Below are 26,000 nucleotides of genomic sequence, written 5' to 3'. Positions count from 1 at the left end.
CTGTTGGTGATCTGGAGCAGCCGCCTCACTGTAAACATTTGTTTCAATCGTTTGGCACCTACACAGAACCTTTCATTTATTTTAGAACAGTAAACATAAACTAACTTATAAACCTCACTATAGTATTCTAAGTGTGTAATGCAATGAATTTTGCACATTATTTAAACACTTGTGGTTTCCCCTGGGACCTAGACCTACCGAGAGCCGTATACACTGAGAAAATAGGAATCTGATTATTCTTTGTTTTAAAGACTTTGATTGCAATTTGGGTTATTGCAATTTACTGCATTCCAATCACTGTTTCTAAATAAAAGGAAACCTTAGCAGAAATATTATACCAACTGGAAAATAATGTGAGGCAGTGCGTGTTAGTATGATGTAGGACAGTGTAGAAGTGGAAGGGCTGCACTTACAGTAATTAAAATAGCGTAAGTGTTCCACAGGGAAGGTGGGTGAGAGTCGTATAAGGTCCCCAAACGCCTTTTTGACACGCACTATAGTTTATGGCTGTACTTTCTTCTATACTTGAACTTTTTATATGGTACTAGTGTAATGTCTTGATAGTAGAACCTAATTTGCTATTTTTCACACTTACACCTTACCCACAAACACTTGGATGATGCGTCCACATCCTTTAAATTTGACCATTTTATTGATCGCTAACGTAGCCTATAGTGGCCATAAGTTTGCCCATTTTTTTTGTATAATTAGATTGTAAATAAAATAAAAAAGTAACAATCATAACCACGTTTACAGTAACACAAACATATGTATTACTCTGCGTAACTTATATTATTGCAGAACACCGGATTGTAGCCGAGATCACTACCTCATGTCTGCATCTCGAGTCATCCTTTAATTATAGGTCAGTATACTTGGAAATTCTCTATTATTCAGGGTTGTAGGATATAGGTGACACAGCGGTTAGCATTGCTGTCTTATAGCAATCTCTATGGGTCCAACATTCATACCTTCACCCCATGTTTGTGTGTATTTTTCCTGGATGCCCTATTACTTCCAACAGTCCTTAAACATACCGGTAGATCAATGCTATTGTGTGATCTTGTGTTGTAGAGAATTTAGCCATTATTAATAGTATTATTAATATTAACTTTTAGTTATAAAGAGTAATTAAACCTACATGAAGTTACATAAATATTGACTATTACAAGTAGGTTCTCTATTTTGTAATATACTGTAACTATTCACAGGTTCCCACGAGTGGGAATAGTCCTGGGCCCCCTGCCAGCATTCTGGCGGCTGGGATCCCGGTGTCGGTATGCTGGCTTCTGGGATCCCGACCGCCGGGATCATAACTACATCCCAATAAATAGTTAGTGCAATCAATATATATATATATGTATATGTACATATATGCATTGGACTGCCCCAGCACTCTTGATACCCCAGCAGGTATTACCTTGTTCTGGTGCCCTCCTTAGATGATTGTTCCCTATATAAGCATGAATTAGAGGGTAGGTGACATTTATGAGACTTAAACTGGCATAATCAAACCAAAAACATGCTTTATTCCAGGTCAACATTTCAGGGACCTTGACCCCTTTCTCAGGACAAGTCCTGAGGAAGGGGTCATGGTCCCCGAAACGTTGACCTGGAATAAAGCGCGTTTTTGGTTGATTATACCAGTTTAAGTCTCATGAGTGCCGCCTACCCTCCAATCCATGTTTATAAGTACATACGTCGGCATTGATGTTGTGATATTTTTTAATACAATTTGATATTTACAAGACTCCGAGTGCCGCAGCCTCTATCACCTACTGCATCTACCTAACTGAGGGCACCGGAGCACATCGGTACACAGCAGAGTGCCGGGCTGTCTGCATTATATATATATATACACATACAGTATATATGTTGGTACTATATCCGATATCCTGGCGGTCATCATCCCGATGGTCGCAACACTTGCAGTGGAATCCCGAAGTGTCAAAATCATAATGGATTTTGGTGAGTATTATAACCTTAGCCCACCGCTCCTGCAGCCTAACCCTAGCTGTCCCCTCCCGCAGCCTAACCCTAACTCTCCCTCTGGTGGCTAACCCTAATACTCACCATTGGGATTCATCTGTATTTTGACCGTAGGGATTCCGTAGCCTTTCTCACGCCAACACCACAAAACACAGAAGATAAGAAAGAGCACACTTACCCATATACATAGTAAAGATGCAAACAAGCCTGCGTCTCCATCCCTGCTAGTTTATCCACCAGAAATTCCTGGTTGACGCACTTACAGTTTCTGCGCTACACTGCGGCCCAGCCACGGCCAGCCTGCGTTCCAGGGTATACCAGAAAAGAGACACCTCCAGATACTGCAAAAATGTGCTCTTTCTACTGTATTTTGTGGTGTTGGCTTGATTAATGGGGTTGCACCCATGTTGCTTTTACAATATTCCAAACGCTACATTTACAGTATGACCGTCTCTGAGTGCCGTTCCTGACCTTCCTATATGAATCTTTTTATGAATGGAGCACCGGAGCATTTTGTTTATTTGTTATTGAGTGTTGCCAAATTTTGGATTGAGAGAGAGATGAGGCCAGAGTAGAGGAGAGCAGAAACTGCAGAGTTAAGAGGACGGAACGCAAACTAGAATGGAAAATTAGTTTCAACCACTTAACTGGCACAGTTACATGCAATGCGCCCACTGACACATCCCCCAGAATTTTAACAATCTGTTCTGCACATGTGCAGAAAGAATTTCTTCATGCTCCTCCAGCACCCAGTTGTGATGCAGTGGTCTGTGAATGCTGATTTAGTGCCCCAGAATACCGAGCAATCTGCATTCTGGAGGGCATGTGGAGCCTCCAAAAATGCAAAGGGAGAAACTTTGGTTTCCCCGCAGAGAACTATTGTGATGATCTCTCTCCCCTGAGACCCACTGTGCTCAGCAAGAGGGGGAGGGAAATGGGTTAATGGTTTTGAGGAGAGGTAATTCTATTTTTTATGGAGAATGTTGCCACTGCACGGAGGTTAATACCACTGCAAAATATTTCACCACTGGGATTGGTGGGTGGTGTGCAATACTTCAGTGGGGACTTATGGACACCTTAAAATAAGTGGTGGTGGGGGTGGAGGGTTCTAGTAACTCTGCATATTTAAAATACATAAATAAAATATATACATTTTTTATAAAGACTTTCTTAACTCAAATATAAAAAAACACCAATTTTTGACAACCTTTATTTAACCCCCCCCCCCCAAAAAACAAAAAAAAACAAAAACCCATCAGTGAAGTGGCTTACTGTATCTCCACCCTGACACAATGACTGGTGTCAGCGATTAAACTTTCTCTGTAAAGTGCTGCACAATATGTTGGCGCTATATAAAGGTTAATAATATGTGGTTTGCGTGCTTTAACTTGCTGCTATCTAGTAGAATCAAAGACCGTCTGCTGTACACAGATTTTGTATTAAGGCTTCCTATGGCGTATAATACCAATCCTGTTACAAATAAAATCCAGAGGAGTCACTTTATTTGGCTGAAAGGGAGAGAAACAAAAGCTGGCTTTCTGCGCACACCCATTGAAGTGTTGTGTTATGAGTTCCCATTGAATTATTTTCACAATCACTTGAGAGTTAAGGGGTCCGTGGTCCCTTTAATGTTTCTTTTAATGGGTAAGGTTGTGCAGATTAACGAACATAGAGATTTCACACCTGACTTTTTAATGTGATTGTCGCAGATGTTTGAATAGACATCAATCCCGGGCAGATGATCAGTGTTGAAGAATTTAATTAGTTACAGATTACTAATTGGTTACTAAACACAAAATACTTTAATCTTGAAGACTGTTTCATTTAAGAAGGGATTTTTTTTATTTTTTTATTATTTTTTACTTTATACTTGTAGGCATGCAGTGCAAATAAACAGCTTTCTCTAACTTATAACATATTGATGATAATTAAACCATTTCTTCACTAATAATTAAATCCATGCTCTGTTGTAGTATTCATATTGCTGTAAGTGAAAATATATTTTGGACAAGATGTGATAAGATTCCTTAGCCGGCCATTTAAATTGCTTGTAAGGGGAGAAGTAGAGTAAGCCTTGGAGAGCGATAGTGGAGAGAGATAAAGTACCAGCCAATCCGCTCCTAGCTGTCATTTGTCAAACATCCTGTAACATGGCAGTTAGGAGCGGATTGTACTTTATCTCTCTCTTCACTTTTCACTCTCCAAGGCTTAGTACATATCCCCTTGTGAGCTAAAGCACCCCAGTTGCAGAGCATGCCATAAACGGTGTTAAAACTATCCTACAGTCGCCAGTTTAGAGAGAGGAGCATTCTGTATGATTACAAGTGAGTAATCAAACAAAACAAAATCTGTTAAAACATTTCTTTTTACATTTTACTGTGTATCATGTGTCAGATTTCTGCTGTATAAAAGTTTCTGAATGCAGTACCTCCCATTTTTATCAACCATCCATTGCTGCAGTTGGTATTGGAGTGCTGGTGCCTCTTCAAAAAGCCTGCGCAGTGCAGTGATGGAAGTCCCACTTCTTCAGTTTCTCCGCCCCCTAGTCCATCTTATTTCACCATTGGTTAGCTGATGATTGAATGACTCATGTGAAGCTCTGCCAATCACTGCTGGTCTGCTTACTTATACCCCTTTTCTACTTGTAGCACGGGTCGCAGCCGGGAGCCTGACATGGCTGCGACCCGTGCTAGAGCCCCCTTCTACACTAGACTCACCAACCCGGCATATTTCACATGATCTCCCAGCGCCACCCTTCCATACACTGTGAACGGGAGCCGTGCCGCATCGACACGGCTTCCGTTTACACTACACAGCTTACCGGGATAAACACATGTTCAACCCGGCAAGCTACCCGGGTAGGATTCCCGGATCACTTGACCCGGGAATATGCAGGGGGGGCCGTTTCCACTAGCAAAAAACACGGGTAAATGCACGCCCCCGCGTATTTACCCGTGCTTTTAGAGCTAGAGGAAAAGGGGTATTACATTACTAATATTACCTTCTGGTTGAGGTGGGACTAGTTGGTTATCAGTCTGGCATCACTGTCCAGACCAGTGTCACGCTTTTCCTGTGCATTTAGACAGCAAGCTGTCACTTCCACAGCTAATTTATACCCCTTTCAGACTGACAGAAATTTCCCAGGTTATTGCACATGAATGCGCATCAACCCGGGAAATTGCTCAGTGTGAAAGGGTACAGGAACAATATCCCGGGACGAGCATCCCGAAATTTCATCCCAGGTCTCGACCAGGGTTGAATCCGGGATCGTCCCAAGATGCAGTGTAGTGTGAATGGGCCATACCCGGTATTCAGTACCCGGGACTGTTAAAAGGCATCTCATTGGAGCTTCCCCGGGCTCAGAAAAGACGATGTCATCATCCAGAGCCCGGGGAAGTGTCCAGGAAGCGAAGGAGACAGTCATGGCGACCTGGACAGATCAGGAGGTGAAAGAGCTACTCAGCATAAGGGGTGAGGAGGAGATTAAAAAACAGATCACAGGCACAGTGAAGGATGCAGTCATTTATAAAAATATTGCAAAGCTGCTTGAAGCAAGAGGCATTATACGTACACAACAGCAATGAGCAGGCCCCACCCCTCCCCTCCTATTGTGACCTCATCTATGTGAGCCAGGCCAGAAAAATGTCCATTTCTAATGACATGCATATGCATTTGCAGGGATTTCCCGGGATCAGTGTGAATGGGGCTGTCCCGGGTCGATCCCAGGTCTAAGTGGATTCTGAAAGGGGTCAATCCCGGTATGCGTCTCGAAACACATTCCCAGGTGTGACCCGGCTCTGTCAGTCTGAAAGGGGTATAACATAGCTAATAGACAGGTGGGCTGTGGCAAAACAGTGTCTTGCTTTGAGCATAATTATTATAAATTAGTACAGACCACGTGTAGCATTATTGGCTCAATTAATCAGTGAGCACTTGTACACTGTGGTAATAACATACTGTATCACATCATACCTCAATGATACAGGGGTCTATTTATTTACTAAGCCTTGGACAGAGATAAAGTTTCAGCCAATCAGCGTCTAACTCAGGGGTGGGCAATTATTTCAGCTGGGGGGCCGCTTAACACTTCCAGTGAATAGTCGAGGGCCACACACAAAATATCTTGTAAATCGGATCTGAACTGCGCATGCACTGCAATGTGTAGGTGCGCCGGTCCGCAGCGTCGGGCAGCGATGGGATGGTACGAACAAAGTGATCGCACGGGCGATCGCAAGGTGATTGAGAGGAAGAGGACGTTTGTGAGTGGCAATTGAGCGTTTTAGAGGAGTGTCCGGAAAAACGCAGGAGGGACCAGGCGTTTGGAGGGAGAGTTTCTGACGTCAGCACTCAGCTCTGTCCCCGATCATCGCACTAGAAGAGTAAGTCCTGGGCTGCGCATAGACTGCACAAACTTCTGTTTGTGCAGCACTCTGCAGATGCGATCTCACCCCTGCACAGCGATTTCCCCCTCCCCTGTAGGCAGCGACTACCTGATCGCAGCAGTGCAAAAATCGCCTGCTAGCGATCAGGTCTGAATTAGGCCCATAGTTACGTATATAACTATAAAAACATAGTGTGGATAGATATATATATATATATATATATATATATATATATATATAAAACTACACAAACATACACCACAATATACATTACATACATAGTTTTTTTACAGGCAAAATCCAAGATGGCTAAAAAAACACAGTAATTCAGTAATAATTTTTTTTTTAAAACAGTGCTGAAAACACCCCCCCCCCCCTCTCCCCTCCCCTAGACCCATATAGCAGTCTCTACCCCCCTTCCCTGCTGGACCCATATAGCAGTCCCTACCCCTCTTCCCCCCCTCCCCTAAACCCATATAGCAGTCCCTACCCCTCTTCCCCCTCTCCCCTAAACCCATATAGCAGTCCCCCCCCTCCTAACCCCCCTTCCCTGAACCTATATAGCAGCTTTTAAAGTTAAGCACAGATCCATTTACCTTTTTCACAGTGGCAGATCCGCTGCCTGCTGCCAGATCCCCGCTGCCTGATGCCAGATCCCCGCTGCCTGCTGCCAGATCCCCGCTGCCTGCTGCCAGATCCCCGCTGCCTGATGCTAGATCCCGCTGCCTGCTGCCCGCGGTGCCGCACAGAGTCGCTGCTGCTGCCCGCTCCTGCCGTGGCCCCGCCCCCCGTGCCGCCCAGCGCCTGACGTCACAGTGGGAATCCCGGTCAGCAGTGACGTGACCGGGATTTCCTCTGCGGCGCCGCGTCTGGGAGGTACGTAGCGCAATGACGAGCGGCTCAGCCAGTCGGGCAGCTTGTCATTGCACACTGTGTGGGACAGCGGGGCCAGGCAGGATCGGTTCGCGGGCCGCATCCGGCCCGCGGGCCGCTTGTTGCCCACCCCTAGTCTAACTGCTGTGTGACGGGCTGGGTTTGAAAAATGTCAGGAGCTGGTTGGTTGGTAGTTTATCACCCTCCACTCTATCGCCATCCAAGGCTTAGTAAATAGACCCCTATGAAGCACCTCTGCAATTTACTAATGTAGACTGACTGAAACTCATTAGTGCACATGCTCACCATTTTGTTTGCCATAGCTCCATACTTGGTATGCGCAAGCAGATAAGGCCAATCAGTGAGTTTTGTACTGGTTTCTCTAGTATTTATTGCAGTACATCTGAATACATCTTCTGTTGCTGGGCCACACGGTAAATATACATAATGCTGAGGTGACTGATATTCCTTTACCACTTTTCTTACATCTGTATGGAGTGTGACTGCCACACGCAAATACTCAAGCAAAACGGAGTTTTTACAACTTAATACTTAGCGATTACTCTTCTCATTTTCCCACTTACATTTTGTTTTAACTTTTGTACTGGACTACTCAAGTAAGGTAGATAAGGAAGAAAATTGACCACCCTAGACCCTATCTAGTTCCTAGCGCTATTGTTTGACCACTTGTGGTGATTGAGTGTTTCTAGACAGTGCTAAAATGTAAAAGTGTGTAACTAAAGTTCAAGTGTTTTGAAACCATTCTTTGTGCTCACGTTAATACTTTACAATAATTGTGCCACTTACTTTACTGGCTCAAGTGTAGTAGCGTTCCCTCAACAAGGCATCTGTTTTCCCAAACAATGCTTTCCATGATTTTCAGCAAAACAACATATTAATCCTCCTTGCATATTAAGACTACATTAGACAATTATGACCAATTAGCTTCTCTTAAGCACTTTTTATCTATAAAATTGAACTTGTCGGTCACACTGACTAGATTTTGTGAACAAATTGCAAAGGTTGGAAACACTGCTGTGTGGTCATTTCAAAATAAACTCCATGGACTGATGATTTTCGTTACCATCCATCAACCCCAGATACACTTGTCATCTATATATATATATATATATATATATATATATATATATAGGTTGCATTGGTCTAAATAAATGACCTGATTATTCATATTGAAGAGTCTGTTTGAGTGCCGCCACACATCCACGCTATATATTGTGACCTAGAGTCACCTGGAGGGCACCGCAGCAGATATATCTCAAGGCTTACAGGAGTGCCGGGCCATCTACAGCCAGTATATATATATATATATATATATATATATATATTAGTGATGTGCACCGGACATTTTTCGGGTTTTGTGTTTTGGTTTTGGTTCCGCGGCCGTGTTTTGGATTCGGACGCGTTTTGGCAAAACCTCCCTGAAATTTTTTTGTCGGATTCGGGTGTGTTTTGGATTCGGGTGTTTTTTACAAAAAACCCTCAAAAACAGCTTAAATCATAGAATTTGGGGGTCATTTTGATCCCATAGTATTATTAACCTCAATAACCATAATTTCCAATCATTTCCAGTCTATTCTGAACACCTCACACCTCACAATATTATTTTTAGTCCTAAAATTTGCACCGAGGTCGTTGGATGACTAAGCTAAGCGACCCAAGTGGCCGACACAAACACCTGGCCCATCTAGGAGTGGCACTGCAGTGTCAGACAGGATGGTCGATTTAAAAAATAGTCCCCAAACAGCACATGATGCAAAGAAAAAAAGAGGTGTACTGTGGTCGCTGGATGGCTAAGCTAAGCGACACAAGTGGCCGACACAAACACCTGGCCCATCAAAAATAGTCCCCAAACAGCACATGATGCAAAGAAAAATGAAAGAAAAAAGAGGTGCAAGATGGAATTGTCCTTGGGTCCTCCCACCCACCCTTATGTTGTATAAACAGGACATGCACACTTTAACAAACCCATCATTTCAGCGACAGGGTCTGCCACACAACTGTGACTGAAATGACTGGTTGGTTTGGGCCCCCACCAAAAAAGAAGCAATCAATCTCTCCTTGCACAAACTGGATCTACAGAGGCAAGATGTCCACCTCCTCCTCATCGTCCGATTCCTCACCCCTTTCACTGTGTACATCCCCCCTCACAGATAATTAATTCGTCCCCACTGGAATCCACCATCTCAGGTCCCTGTGTACTTTCTGGAGGCAATTGCTGGTGAATGTCTCCACGGAGGAATTGATTATAATTCATTTTGATGAACATCATCTTCTCCACATTTTCTGGAAGTAACCTCGTACGCCGATTGCTGACAAGGTGAGCGGCTGCACTAAACACTCTTTCGGAGTACACACTGGAGGGGGGGCAACTTAGGTAAAATAAAGCCAGTTTCTGCAAGGGCCTCCAAATTGCCTCTTTTTCCTGCCAGTATACGTACGGACTGTCTGACGTGCCTACTTGGATGCGGTCACTCATATAATCCTCCACCATTCTTTCAATGGTGAGAGAATCATATGCAGTGACAGTAGACGACATGTCAGTAATCATTGGCAGGTCCTTCAGTCCGGACCAGATGTCAGCACTCGCTCCAGACTGCCCTGCATCACCGCCAGCGGGTGGGCTCGGAATTCTTAGCATTTTCCTCGCACCCCCAGTTGCGGGAGAATGTGAAGGAGCAGCTGTTGACGGGTCACGTTCCGCTTGACTTGACAATTTTCTCACCAGCAGGTCTTTGAACCTCTGCAGACTTGTGTCTGCCGGAAAGAGAGATCCAACGTAGGTTTTAAATCTAGGATCGAGCACGGTGGCCAAAATGTAGTGCTCTGATTTCAACAGATTGACCACCCGTGAATCCTGGTTAAGCGAAGTAAGGGCTCCATCCACAAGTCCCACATGCCTAGCGGAATCGCTCTGTTTTAGCTCCTCCTTCAATGTCTCCAGCTTCTTCTGCAAAAGCCTGATGAGGGGAATGACCTGACTCAGGCTGGCAGTGTCTGAACTGACTTCACGTGTGGCAAGTTCAAAGGGTTGCAGAACCTTGCATTGAAATCATTCTCCACTGCGCTTGAGTCAGGTGCATTCCCCCTCCTTTGCCTATATCGTGGGCAGATGTATAGGCTTGAATGCCCTTTTGCTGCTCCTCCATCCTCTGAAGCATATAGATGGTTGAATTCCACCTCGTTACCACCTCTTGCTTCAGATGATGACAGGGCAGGTTCAGGACTGTTTGCTGGTGCTCCAGTCTTCGGCACGCGGTGGCTGAATGCCGAAAGTGGCCCGCAATTCTTCGGGCCACCGACAGCATCTCTTGCACGCCCCTGTCGTTTTTTAAATAATTCTGCACCACCAAATTCAATGTATGTGCAAAACATGGGAGGTGCTGGAATTTGCCCAGATGTAATGCACGCACAATATTGCTGGCGTTGTCCGATGTCACAAATCCCCAGGAGAGTCCATTTGGGGTAAGCCATTCTGCGATGATGTTCCTCAGTTTCCGTAAGAGGTTGTCAGCTGTGTGCCTCTTCTGGAAAGCGGTGATACAAAGCGTAATAGGAACGAGTTGGCGTTTGCGAGATGCTGCTACTGGTGCCGCCGCTGCTGTACTTGCTGCGGGAGGCAATACATCTACCCAGTGGGCTGTCACAGTCATATAGTCCTGAGTCTGCCCTGCTCCACTTGTCCACATGTCCGTGGTTAAGTGGACATTGGGTACAACTGCATTTTTTAGGACACTGGTGACTCTTTTTCTGAGGTCTGAGTACATTTTCGGTATCGCCTGCCTAGAGAAATGGAACCTAGATGGTATTTGGTACCGGGGACACAGTACCTCAATCAAGTCTGTAGTTGCCTGTGAATTAACGGGGGATAACGGAAACACGTTTCTCACCGGCCAGCCTGCCAAGACCTGAGTTATCTGCTTTGCAGCAGGATGACTGCTGTGATATTTCATCTTCCTCGCAAAGGACTGTTGGACAGTAAATTGCTTACTGGAAGTAGTACAAGTGGTCTTCCGACTTCCCCTCTAGGATGACGATCGACTCCCAGCAGCAACAACAGCAGCGCCAGCAGCAGTAGGCGTTACACTCAAGGATGCATCGGAGGAATCCCAGGCAGGAGAGGACTCGTCAGACTTGCCAGTGACATGGCCTGCAGGACTATTGGCGTTCCTGTGTAAGGAGGAAATTGACACTGAGGGAGTTGGTGGTGTGGTTTGCAGGACCTTGGTTACAAGAGGAAGGGATTTAGTGGTCAGTGGACTGCTTCCGCTGTCATCCAAAGTTTTTGAACTTGTCACTGACTTATGATGAATGCGCTGCAGGTGACATATAAGGGAGGATGTTCCGAGGTGGTTAACGTCCTTACCCCTACTTATTACAGCTTGACAAAGGCAACACACACGGCTTGACACCTGTTGTCCGCATTTGTGTTAAAATAATTCCACACCGAAGAGGTGATTTTTTTTTGTAATTTGACCAGGCATGTCAATGGCCATATTCATCCCACGGACAACAGGTGTCTTCCCGGGTGCCTGACTTAAACAAACCACCTCACCATCAGAATCCTACTTGTCAATTTCCTCCTCAGCACCAGCAACACCCATATCCTCATCCTGGTGTACTTCAACAGTGACATCTTCAATTTGACTATCAGGAACTGGACTGCGGGTGCTCCTTCCAGCACTTGCAGGGGGCGTGCAAATGGTGGAAGGCGCCACCTCTTCCCGCCCAGTGTTGGGAAGGTCAGGCATCGCAGCCGACACAATTGGACTCTCCTTGGGGATTTGTGATTTAGAAGAACGCACAGTTCTTTGCTGTGCTTTTGCCAGCTTAAGTCTTTTCATTTTTCTAGCGAGAGGATGAGTGCTTCCATCCTCATGTGAATCTGAACCACTAGCCATGAACATAGGCCAGGGCCTCAGCCGTTCCTTGCCACTCCATGTCGTAAATGGCATATTGGCAAGTTTACGCTTCTCCTCAGACGCTTTTAATTTTGATTTTTGGGTCATTTGACTGAACTTTTGTTTTTTGGATTTTACATGCTCTCTACTATGACATTGGGCATCGGCCTTGGCAGACGACGTTGATGGCATTTCATCGTCTCGGCCATGACTAGTGGCAGCAGCTCCAGCACGAGGTGGAAGTGGATCTTGATCTTTCCCTATTTTACCCTCCACATTTTTGTTCTCCATTTTTTTATGTGTGGAATTATATGCCAGTATCAATAGCAATGGCCTACTACTATATATACTGCGCACAACTGAAATGCACCACAGGTATGGATGAATAGTATACTTGACGACACAGAGGTAGGTAGAGCAGTGGCCTACTGTACCGTTTGCTATATATTATATACTGGTGGTCAGCAAACTGTGCAAAACTGAAATGCACCACAGGTATGGATGGATAGTATACTTGACGACACAGAGGTAGGTAGAGCAGTGGCCTACTGTACCGTACTGCTATATATTATATACTGGTGGTCAGCAAACTGTGCAAAACTGAAATGCACCACAGGTATGGATGGATAGTATACTTGACGACACAGAGGTAGGTAGAGCAGTGGCCTACTGTACCGTACTGCTATATATTATATACTGGTGGTCAGCAAACTGTGCAAAACTGAAATGCACCACAGGTATGGATGGATAGTATACTTGACGACACAGAAGTAGGTAGAGCGGTGGCCTACTGTACCGTACTGCTATATATTATATACTGGTGGTCAGCAAACTGTGCAAAACTGAAATTCACCACAGGTATGGATGGATAGTATACTTGACGACACAGAGGTAGGTAGAGCGGTGGCCTACTGTACCGTACTGCTATATATTATATACTGGTGGTCAGCAAACTGTGCAAAACTGAAATGCACCACAGGTATAGATGGATAGTATACTTGACGACACAGAGGTAGGTAGAGCAGTGGCCTACTGTACCGTACTGCTATATATTATATACTGGTGGTCAGCAAACTGTGCAAAACTGAAATGCACCACAGGTATGGATGGATAGTATACTTGACGACACAGAAGTAGGTAGAGCGGTGGCCTACTGTACCGTACTGCTATATATTATATACTGGTGGTCAGCAAAATTATGCACTGTACTCCTACTATATACTACAATGCAGCACAGATATGGAGCGTTTTTCAGGCAGAGAACGTATAATACTGGTGTTCACTGGTCAGCAAAACTCTGCACTGTACTCCTATATAATACTGCTGGTCCCCATTCCCCACAATAAAGCAGTGTGAGCACAGATATATGCAGCACACTGAGCACAGATATAGAGCGTTTTTCAGGCAGAGAACGTATAATACTGGTGGTCACTGGTCAGCAAAACTCTGCACTGTACTCCTCCTATATAATACTGCTGGTCCCCAGTCCCCACAATAAAGCAGTGTGAGCACAGATATATGCAGCACACTGAGCACAGATATGGAGCGTTTTTCAGGCAGAGAACGTATAATACTGGGGGTCACTGGTCAGCAAAACTCTGCACTGTACTCCTCCTATATAATACTGCTGGTCCCCAGTCCCCACAATAAAGCAGTGTGAGCACAGATATATGCAGCACACTGAGCACAGATATGGAGCGTTTTTCAGGCAGAGAACGTTTAATACTGGTGGTCACTGGTCAGCAAAACTCTGCACTGTACTCCTCCTATAATACTGCTGGTCCCCAGAATAAAGATATTTGCAGCCCCCTGAAACAAAGTGAGAGGACGCCAGCCACGTCCTCTCACTATCATTTCCAATGCACGAGTGAAAAATGGCGGCGACGCGCGGCTCCTTATATAGAATCCGAATCTCGCGAGAATCCGACAGCGGGATGATGACGTTCGGGCGCGCTCGGGTTAACCGAGCCATACGGGAGAATCCGAGTCTGCCTCGGACCCGTGTAAAATGGGTAAAGTTCGGGGGGGTGCGGATTCCGAGGAACCGAACCCGCTCATCACTAATATATATATATATATATATATATATATAGATATATATAGATGATATATATAGATGATATATATAGCCTTCCTAGCACTAATTTTTATGTCCAATTAATAACAACATTCGCAGCTGTTCAAGTTTTATTGGCCAGGCGATAACCCTGGCCACAGAATGGCATTGTGGCTGGCTTAGGCAGATCTGTCACGTATATCCAGGCCGATGATAACTACATATGCTGCATGGCTTCACTGTAACTAGTGTGCACACATGTTGCATTGTCTGCACCGTCCATGTGATCTAATTGCATTCCACCCATGCGGCATGTGCTATTTTCTTGCTTTAAAGGGTCTTATGGGGTGACATTCACATGTGCATTGCCTAGATTCTGGTATAAGAGTAGGAGTATAACATGCAGTGGTGCAAGTATGCGGGTACGCTCGGGTACGGAGTACCCATAAGAATTTGGCAGCGGGTACTCAGTACCACCTGCCACACACTTTACCATCACCACAATTATAATGTGCCACAAAGCAACAAGACCATGGTGCTTGGCAGCATGATGGCTCCTCCCCCTTTGTCAGGGTTACTGGGAGTGCGACAGTGGCTGTATTTTCCTTTTTATAATGGAAGTATTACTATATATTGTTATTAAATTGGGGGCATTACTATGTATTTCTATTATACTGGAGGTATCACTATGTATTTCTATTATACTGGAGGCAGTACTATATATGTTTAGCCTTGCCCCCAGATAAAAAAAAAATGGGGCTGTCGTGTGGCCACGCCGCTAGTGTCATGTAGCCACGCCCCCTCATAACCCACGCCCATTTTTCTGCACTCAGTACCATAAGAAAATATATCTACTTGCACCACTGATAACATGTATGCATCTGTTTAACTGCTCCATCTGAGCTGGTGATAAACTGTTTTAACAGAGAACATTATGCAAAGCAGCATGTATGAAAATGAATACTTGCATGGCCTCACCCAATTTGTAGATCCCGGGAGACAGACAGCAGACAACTCTGCCGCATCCCATCCACTTCTGTAGTAAAGTGGGTGGGGTAAGGCTGTAATGATGTCATTTGGGATGCCACTCCCACCACAGTAGTCCCAGAAACCAGTCTGCATTAAACTAATGCAAATACAACATGAATAGATAGCTATTTGCATGTCTGTGCCCAGTGTTCTAAACACAATAGGGTACAGGGCTCTGTGGACTTTTCAGCATATGATTTGCAGATATATCTTTTTGAGTGGGTGTTTGGGATTTTTACTGTGAATTAATAAACTTTTCATCTCTGATGCAGGGGGGACAGGGCCAGTGCTGAAAGTAGGGTGGTACTAGGGTGGTACGGAGCACTATTAAGAAATATGGTGGGTGTACTCAGTACCACCAGCACACCACTGGGGCATCATTTATAAGGGGCATTTTTGTATGTGGGACATAAAATGGTGTCAGTGGCATAACTGTGTGTTGCATAATATGCAATAGGCATTACGGTGTGTGGTATAATATGTAAGGCATTACGGTGTGTGGCATAATGTGTAATGGGTGTTACGGTGTCTGGCATAATGTGTAATAAGCATTATGGTGTGTGGCATAATGTGTAATGGGCATTACGGTGTTTGGCATAATGTGTAAGGGACATTCTGGTGTGTGGCATGATGTTGCCATGCCCTTATTGTAGCCACTCCCCTAGTTTTGTGTGACCACGCCCCCTCATGACACGTGACCACACCCCCTCATGACACGTGACCACACCCATTTTTACTATCAGTACCGCTAAGAAAAAAATTCTACTTGCACCACTGGATAGGGCTGACCCCATCAGATGGTGCCCATAGGCATATGCATCACGTGCCTAGTGGGCAATCCAGCACTGACTTTGCACAGCATGGCTAATAGAGCGCGGTCCAGACTATTAAACATGACTGATTAAAATGCAGGTCATCCACTTTACTAGACATGTATAAAATCATTTTATTTTAAATCTTTTAAATTAAAGGAAAAAAAGCCTGAACCAAATAATAGTTAGTCTCCTAGTTTATACATCTGCTGGATTTCAACCTCCCTCCCCCAAACCTCCTTCTAAACCAATTAAGAAATTCTTTTAGAGCCAGGAAGTGTTCTAAGTCTGGGCTTTAAGGCTGCAGCGCCAGTGCAGGGGGAGAGAGCGGGATAAAGGCAATTGTTTTGGTATCAGGACGGTTAACATTCTTTAGATCCTAAGTATTTTTTAATTACCGTTAAATTGTATTTTGATGTTTGTAGGAGGAGCCATACTTGACTGTTGCCTGATTAATGAAGAACTCTGCAGGGCACCCCTTCCTAAACACAAAGGGGTTAAAAAGAGAAGGAAAGAATTTTTACAATAACTTGGCATGGTAATAGAAACCAGGTTTATGCTACACAGGCTGTATGGATAAAAATAATTTCCCTTTTCCCGTGTTTGAAAGATCCCATTTAGGGAAGTTTTCCTGCAATCATCTTGGTTACATGGGAGATTGATGTGGTGCCCGCCCTTGGTAAAACTTAAGAAGACGTATCGCTGTCAGAAGTGATGTTATTGACGTCTGACCCCATGCATAAGTATTACACAGTTATAATTAGTTGATATGTATTTATTCGAAAGCATTACAGCCTGTGTATGTGAGCACATCATACATTGCATATGCCAGGAAGAGTAGGTCATTTGATGTGACGTTACAATGAAAGGTTTTCAGTGGTATAATACACAGGTTCAGTATGGGATTCCGGCGGTGATATCCCTACATTGAGAATGCCAACAGGGGACGGGGTAATTATTTTACCTATCCCTGTCCCGTCCCCTAACCCACCTAGGGTGGCAGCTAGAGCTAAGACTGTGGAGAGTGGGGTGACGGCTGGGGCTAAGGCTTCGGGGGTGGCGGCTAGGATTAAGACTCACTGGGGGGCAGCTATGGCTACCCCCCCCCCCCCCCCCCCAGTGCCTAACCCTAACCATCCTCCCGGGCCCTAACAGTGACCCCAATGCTTACCTTCGGTATGTCGGCGGTCTGTGTTCCGGCATTCCGGCTTTGGTCACATGACCACCAGCAGCCCAACTGCCAGGATGCTAAACACATCCCTAATGCACACGTGAGTTCGCCATTGCAATAACTGTACTGTGCCTTGGGGTGAATGTGTTGGGAAAAGCTTATTTGGCACTTCCTTACGCTTACTGGAGCTTTTAAGTAATCTCGGGTGACCAGAATAAGTTATTTTTAAATAGTTACCTCTAAAACCTTAAAGAAACTGCTAATAAAACCGCTAAAAGTCAGCCGGCCCTCAGTTACCCAGTCTAATAGTATTAGCAGTACAAAATACTGTATACTGGAACATCTAGCTGACAACGAGTCAGAAGAGCTTTAAGAAGAGAATGGGGTATACCAGTTTTCCTTGTCATTATGCAACATAATGCAAGCTGCACAATTTGCTTTACAACCTGTAAACCTAGTGCCAATTAAACTAAAGTCTGATTTCTATTCATTTAATAATAATGATAATAGAGTTTATAATTAGCGCTCATACAGTACACAGAGTTTATAAGCACTAATTCTGCCATTCCATTTGTTATTATTTGCTCGTTTAAGTGTCATTTAAATATCACCTTACCTCCCTGTCTGGTCCCGGTATCTGTGAATCGTAATCAGGTCCCAAAGTTTCAGTTTGAACTGATATTGAACTCATATTTTCTTATAATTCCTTTACTTCTGGCAACAAGTAAACACAAGTGACATTGATATGTTGGTAAGAAGGGTAGCAGTTGATTTACCGACGGACACAATACCGACGGTCATAATCCCGACAGCCATTGACCGACATGGTCAAAAAATACTGACATGCCCTTTTAAGGAATTTTTGCCACAAAACAGACTTGTTCATACTTTACCATCCCAGTGGACCTGGAGGGGGAATATAATAGTGCCCGAAGCAAGGGAGGGGACGCGGTACACTTAGACGGTGTCCATGTCGGCCTATATCCACATTGACACACAAAAAAAAAACCAGAAAAACTTATGTTGGTATTTTGACATGTCGGCAGTTAAAAAGCAGGTACAGGTTGAGTATCCCATATCCAAATATTCCAAAATACGGATTTTTGGAGTGAGAGTGAGATAGTGAAACCTTTGTTTTCTGATGGCTCAATGTACACAAACTTTGTTTAATACACAAAGTTATTCAAAATATTGTATTAAATGACCTTCAGGCTGTGTGTATAAGGTGTATATGAAACATAAATGATTTGTGTGTATGTACACACACTTTGTTTAATGCACAAAGTTATTAAAAATATTAGCTAAAATTACCTTCAGGCTGTGTCTGTGGGGTGTATATGAAACATGAAAGCATTCTGTGCTTAGACTTGGGTCCCATCACCATGATATCTCATTATGGCAAGCAATTTTCTCTAACGTCCTAGTGGATGCTGGGGACTCCGTAAGGACCATGGGGAATAGACGGGCTCCGCAGGAGACGGGGCACTTTAAGAAAGAATTTGGATTCTGGTGTGTTCTGGCTCCTCCCTCTATGTCCCTCCTCCAGACCTCAGTTTTGAATCTGTGCCCGGACGAGCTGGGTGCTACTTAGTGAGCTCTCCTGAGCTTGCTAAAAAGAAAGTATTTTGTTAGGTTTTTTATTTTCAGAGAGATCTGCTGGCAACAGGCTCTCTGCTACGTGGGACTGAGGGGAGAGAAGCAGCCCTACTCACTGAAGATAGGTCCTGCTTCTTAGGCTACTGGACACCATTAGCTCCAGAGGGATTGTACACCGGATCGCACCCTTGGTCGTTTGATCCCGGAGCCGCGCCGCCGTCCCCCTCGCAGAGCTAGAAGACAGAAGCTGGTGTCAGAAGCAAGAAGACGTCGAAATCGGCGGCAGAAGACTCCAGTCTTCGTATGAGGTAGCGCACAGCACTGCAGCTGTGCGCCATTGTTCCCACACTAAACCCACATACTCCGGTCACTGTAGGGCGCAGGGGGGGAGGGGGGGAGGGGGCAGGGGGGGAGGGGGCGCCCTGGGCAGCAATTAGGAACCTCTTGGCAAAAAGTAGCATATATACAGTTGGGCACTGTAAATATGTACGAGCCCCCGCCATTATTTTACACACAAACGCGGGACAGAAGCCCGCCGCTGAGGGGGCGGGGCTTCTTCCTCAGCACTCACCAGCGCCATTTTCTCTCCACAGCTCCGCTGAGAGGAAGCTCCCCAGGCTCTCCCCTGCAGAATCACGGTAGAAGAGGGTAAAAAGAGAGGGGGGGGGGCACATAAATTTGGCGCAAAAACAATATATACAGCAGCTACTGGGTTAACACTAAGTTACTGTGTGACTCCTGGGACATATAGCGCTGGGGTGTGTGCTGGCATACTCTCTCTCTGTCTCTCCAAAAGGCCTTGTGGGGGAACTGTCTTCAAAAAGAGCATCCCCTGTGTGTGTGGTGTGTCGGTACGCTTCTGTCGGCATGTTTGACGAGGAAGGCTATGTGGAAGCAGAGCGGGAGCAAATGAATGTGGGGTCGCCGCCGACGGCGCCGACACCCGATTGGATGGATATGTGGAAGGTTTTAAATGATAATGTTACTTCCTTGCATAAAAGGTTGGATAAAGCTGAAGCCTTGGGACAGCCGGGGTCTCAGCCCATGCCTTATCCTATGTCGCAGAGGCCGTCAGGGTCTCAGAAGCGCCCACTATCCCAAATTATTGACACAGATGTCGACACGGATTCTGACTCCAGTGTCGATGCCGATGATGCAAAGTTACAGCCTAAAATGGCTAAAGCCATCCGTTGCATGATTATAGCAATGAAGGATGTGTTGCACATCACAGAGGAAACCCCAGTCCCTGACAAGAGGGTTTATATGTATGGGGAAAAAAAGGCAAGAGGTGACCTTTCCCCCTTCACATGAATTAAATGAGTTATGTGAAAAAGGTTGGGAATCTCCAGATAGAAAACTGCAGATTTCCAAACGGATGCTTATGGCGTATCCTTTCCCGCCAACGGACAGGTTACGCTGGAAATCCTCCCCTAGGGTACACAAAGCTTTAACACGCTTATCCAAGAGGTTAGCCCTACCGTCACAGGATACGGCCACCCTAAAAGATGCTGTGGATAGAAAGCAGGAGGGTATCCTGAAGTCCATTTATACACACTCAGGTACTTTACTAAGGCCGGTGATTGCGTCGGCCTGGATGTGTAGTGCTGTAGCAGCATGGACAGATACCTTATCTGAGGAACTTGATACCTTGGACAAGGATACTATAGTGCTGACCCTGGGGCATATAAAAGACGCTGTCCTATAAATGAGAGATGCTCAAAGAGACATTAGCCTACTGGGCTCTAGAATAAATGCAATGTCGATTTCTGCCAGAAGGGTCCTGTGGACTCGGCAATGGACAGGCGATGCCGACTCAAAAAGGCACATGGAGGTTTTACCTTACAAGGGTGAGGAATTGTTTAGGGACGGTCTCTCGGACCTGGTCTCCACAGCTACGGCTGGAAAGTCAAATTTTTTGCCATATATTCCCTCACAACCTAAGAAGGCACTGTATTATCAAATGCAGTCCTTTCGATCACAAAAAGGCAAGAAAGTACGAGAGGGAAATAGTGTTAGCTGCAATTCACAAATTGTATCTTTAGCAGGTGGTGGTAAAGGTTCCCCGTCCTTCAACAGGGAAGGGGTTACTATTCGACCATGTTTGTGGTACCGAAACCGGACGGTTCAGTCAGACCCATATTGAATCTAAAATCCCTGAACACATACCTGAAAAGGTTCAAGTTCAAGATGGAATCGCTCAGAGCGGTCATCGCAAGCCTGGAAGGGGGGGATTTTATGGTGTCTCTGGACATAAAGGATGCTTACCTTCATGTCCCCATTTATCCACCTCATCAGGCGTACCTCAGATTTGTGGTACAGGATTGTCATTACCAATTCCAGACGTTGCCGTTTGGTCTCTCCACGGCACCGAGAATATTTACCAAGGTAATGGCGGAGATGATGGTGCTCCTGCGGAAGCAAGGGGTCACAATTATCCTATACTTGGACGATCTCCTCATAAAGGCGAGGTCCAGAGAGCAGTTGCTGATCAGCGTAGCACGCTCTCGGGAGGTGTTACAACAGCACGGCTGGATTCTAAATATTCCAAAGTCGCAGCGGATTCCTACAACTCGTCTGCCTTTCCTGGGCATGATTCTGGACACAGACCAGAAGAGGGTTTATCTCAAGATAGAGAAGGCTCAGGAGCTCATGACACTGGTCAGAGACCTATTAAAAAGGACCTTTCAATGGGACTTACTGGACAAGTGGTCCGGATCACATCTACAGATGCATCGGCTGATCAGCCTATCCCCCAGGGCCAGGGTGTCTCTCCTGTGGTGGCTGCAGAGTGCTCACCTTCTCGAGGGCCGCAGATTCGGCATTCAGGACTGGGTCCTGGTGACCACGGATGCAAGCCTCCGAGGGTGGGGGGCAGTCACACAGGGAAAAAACTTCCAAGGTCTGTGGTCAAGTCAGGAGACTTGCCTTCACATCAATATCCTGGAACTAAGGGCCATATACAACGCCCTACGTCAAGCGGAGACCCTGCTTCGCGACCAACCGGTGCTGATTCAGTCAGACAACATCACCGCAGTGGCTCATGTAAACCGCCAAGGCGGCACAAGGAGCAGGGTGGCGATGGCGGAAGCCATCAGAATTCTTCGCTGGGCGGAGAATCACGTAAGAGCACTGTCAGCAGTGTTCATTCCGGGAGTGGACAACTGGGAAGCAGACTTCCTCAGCAGGCACGACCTCCACCCGGGAAAGTGGGGACTTCATCAAGTAGTCTTCGCGCAGATTGCAAGTCGGTGGGAACTGCCACAGGTGGACATGATGGCATCCCGCCTCAACAAAAAGCTACAGAGGTATTGCGCCAGGTCAAGAGACCCTCAGGCGATAGCTGTAGACGCACTAGTGACACCGTGGGTGTTCCAGTCGGTCTATGTATTCCCTCCTCTTTCTCTCATACCCAAGGTGCTGAGAATCATGAGAAAAAGAGGAGTGAGAACAATACTCATTGTTCCGGATTGGCCAAGAAGGACTTGGAATCCAGATCTGCAAGAAATGCTCACAGAGGACCCGTGGCCTCTGCCTCTAAGACAGGACTTGTTGCAACAGGGGCCCTGTCTGTTCCAAGACTTACCGCGGCTGCGTTTGACGGCATGGCGGTTGAACGCCGGATCCTAGCAGAAAAAGGCATTATCACCGTATATGGCGAAAATATGTTGCTTGGTGTGAGGCCAGGAATGCCCCTACGGAGGAATTCCAGCTCAGGGACGTGTGGTGAGCTAAAAGGCTAAGGAGGCACTAGCTAGCACCAGAGCCAGATTTACACACAAAATATGAGCCAAAGGGTACATCTGGGCATTATAGACAGGTTCAGCAGTATAAACTCCTGGAAATTTGGTGAGTTTTGATCAGAGATGTGCGGAAAAGATAAGCAGGTGAGGCACTGCCTCACCTGCCATAGACTTTTTACTCCAGAGTTTTGGCTATAAAAATGATTAGAATAATGCAAAGAAGATATTTCAAACATATTCTTGGTATTTTTCATATAATTTATACAGTGAAAACTCTGGCACAGACGTAAATATGACTGGAAAGGCTCTGCCTCACCTGCCTCACCCCACCGCACGTCACTGTTCCAGCTGGCCCGTTTCCTTCACTTCCTACAGTCGGTAGTGACTTTGGGCCTGAAATTGGGTTCCATTAAGGTCCAGATTTCAGCCCTGTCCATTTTCTTTCAAAAAGAACTGGCTTCTCTTCCTGAAGTTCAGACGTTTGTAAAGGGAGTGCTGCATATGCAGACCACTTTTGTGCCTCCAGTGGCACCTTGGGATCTTAACGTGGTGTTGAGTTTCCTGAAGTCACACTGATTTGAGCCACTCAAAACGGTGGAGTTAAAATATCTCACGTGGAAGGTGGTCATGCTATTAGCCTTGGCTTCGGCTAGGCGTGTGTCAGAATTAGCAGCTTTGTCACATAAAAGCCCCTATCTGGTTTTCCATATGGACAGGGCAGAATTGCGGACCCGTCCACAATTTCTGCCAAAAGTGGTTTCATCTTTTCATATGACCAACCTATTGTGGTGCCTGTGGCTACTCGTGACTTGGAGGATTCCGAGTTACTAGATGTGGTCAGGGCTTTGAAGGTTTATGTAGCCAGAACGGCTAGAGTCAGGAAAACTGAGTCGCTGTTTATCCTGTATGCACCCAACAAACTGGGTGCTCCCGCTTCAAAGCAAACTATAGCTCGCTGGATCTGTAACACGATTCAGCAGGCTCATTCTGCATCTGGATTGCCGCTTCCAAAATTGGTAAAAAGCCCACTCCACAAGGAAGGTGGGCTCTTCTTGGGCGGCTGCCCGAGGGGTCTCTGCATTACAGCTTTGCCGAGCAGCTACTTGGTCAGGTTCGAACACTTTTGCAAAGTTTTACAAGTTTGATTCCCTGAAGAGGACCTTGTGTTTGCTAATTCGGTGCTGCAGAGTCATCTGCACTCTCCCGCCTGTTTGGGAGCTTTGGTATAATCCCCATGGTCCTTACGGAGTCCCCAGCATCCACTAGGACGTTAGAGAAAATAAGATTTTACTTACTGGTAAATCTATTTCTCGTAGTCCGTAGTGGATACTGGGCGCCCGTCCCAAGTGCGGACTTCTTCTGCAATGCTTGTATATAGTTATTGCTTAAATAAGGGTTATGTTTGGTTGCATCAGTGTTGATCTGATGCTCCGTTGTTGTTCATACTGTTAACTGGGTAAATTTATCACGAGTGATATGGTGTGATTGGTGTGACTGGTATGAGTCTTGCCCTGGATTCCAAAATCCTTTCCTTGTACTGTCAGCTCTTCCGGACACAGTTTCTCTAACTGAGGTCTGGAGGAGGGACATAGAGGGAGGAGCCAGAACATACCAGAATCCAAATTCTTTCTTAAAGTGCCCTTTCTCCTGCGGAGCCCGTCTATTCCCCATGGTCCTTACGGAGTCCCCAGCATCCACTACGGACTACGAGAAATAGATTTACCGGTAAGTAAAATCTTATTATTACAAAATACGGAAAAATCTGATATCCAAAATACTTCTAGTCCCAGGCATTTTGGATATGGGATACTCAACCTGTATTCTAACTATGTCGGCATTTTGAACATGTCGGCATAATGAATATCGGTATTTTGACCATAGGTCAGTGGCTGTTGGGATTATCACCGTCGGTATTGTGTCCGTCGGTAAATCATACTGAACCCGGTAGCAAGGCTGTTTGAATATTGCGTACAAAAAGAATTCTAATAAGTTAATAGTTTATTGACAATTTGTTTTTCATTTTTTTAGAACATGCACAATGGACTCATTCTGAAATTATAACTTTTTAATATTCTATATTTACAGTTGTGTTGTTGCTTGGTTTTGTTTTTGGGTAACGCTATTTCCAATAATTTTTTTTATGTTACTATGATCAATCATAAGACTCATAACTATAATGATTGGCGGAAATACTCATCATAAGCAATGTTTATCTATAATACAATATAAACCACACATCTGCCTATATTGACTGAGCAGATTTCCAAATGTAGAGCATAACTACTTCAATTCATTATATACTATGGTGTAAGCCTATAATTATGTGTATGTATAATTTTATATACACAAATAATAATACTCATCATAATTACACTCTATTTTTTGCCTTCTAAGTCTATCTACAGACATCATAAAGAACTACTCAAAGAAATATAAGATTTAGAATTCACTGTTTTCATTTTACTGCAAACATTCAGTCTCCTAAGAGTACATAGTATTGACAGATGTTTTTCTTCTTTTTTTAAGTAAACGCCAGAAGCGTCGTCATCACCCAAACACTCTTTACAGAAGCCTGGAAATGAAAGTGCTCATTTTCCACGCCTTTATTAGGTGTGTTAGGAAAACATGGACATAGGTGTTTAGTAGAGTTTTTTTTTTTTAATACAGTTTAAACAAATGCAGGGGCATTTTATAAGCATATCTGAAGTGTCGCAGCACTTGATAAATACTATGAGAAAAGTCTGGATGTAGGCTTATAGGCACTTTTTATGGAATATGACAAAGTATTTAAACTCTTTAAATGCTTTGTTCCTTTTACCCGGACTCTGTCTCGTCAGTGGAACTGCCGCATCTGCGCTTGGAGAGCATATACTTAAATTGTTGTGTCTTGGAGGAGATGGCTCCTGACAGGTGTAGCCTGTCAGCTCAGTTGTAAGATGAGTCCAATTCCTAGAAACTACACATTGACTTTCAAAATCTCTTTAGTCATGGATCAGTTTTTCCAAAGTGCTATTATGTGCTATTATTATCGTTTATATAGGAATATTTTTCTTTTTTTGAAATTGGCATATTGAGGTGGTATTTTACACATAGGCGTATGAATGTAAAGTATTTGATATATTTCCATTATATTGGTGAGTTCCAGATGACTTAATTCATAGATTAGTTTTATTAGCACAGATATACTTCAACGCAGGATAACCAACCAACTTTCATCGGCTTACTGGTATTACCAGTTTCATCATGCAAGTAAATGGCTAGTTGCCATGTATTTCTGCACATGCCTATGCTATACAAACCATATTATTACATAAGTCGTTACAAGTTTCTGATATTTAAAAATGTTTCCCCCAGTTGCCATGATTTTTTTTTAAGAAAAGCGACAATGGGGTCGATTAAATTGTACGCAAATTAAAAAGTTCCTGGAAGGAGG

General features: G+C 44.8%; 1 protein-coding gene across 1 annotated transcript in view; it reads left to right on the top strand.

The window, feature by feature from the left end:
* The window catches only part of NKD1 (NKD inhibitor of WNT signaling pathway 1), a 137,763-nt gene that overhangs the window by 72,008 nt on the left and 39,755 nt on the right, over positions 1-26,000 (top strand). The gene's annotated exons all lie outside the window — the stretch shown is intronic.

This window comes from Pseudophryne corroboree, chromosome 11 (genome assembly GCF_028390025.1).
Source record: "Pseudophryne corroboree isolate aPseCor3 chromosome 11, aPseCor3.hap2, whole genome shotgun sequence".
NCBI lineage: Eukaryota > Metazoa > Chordata > Amphibia > Anura > Myobatrachidae > Pseudophryne > Pseudophryne corroboree.
The sequence above is the reverse complement of the archived record's forward strand: the minus strand, read 5'-3'. Positions and strand labels throughout refer to the sequence as shown.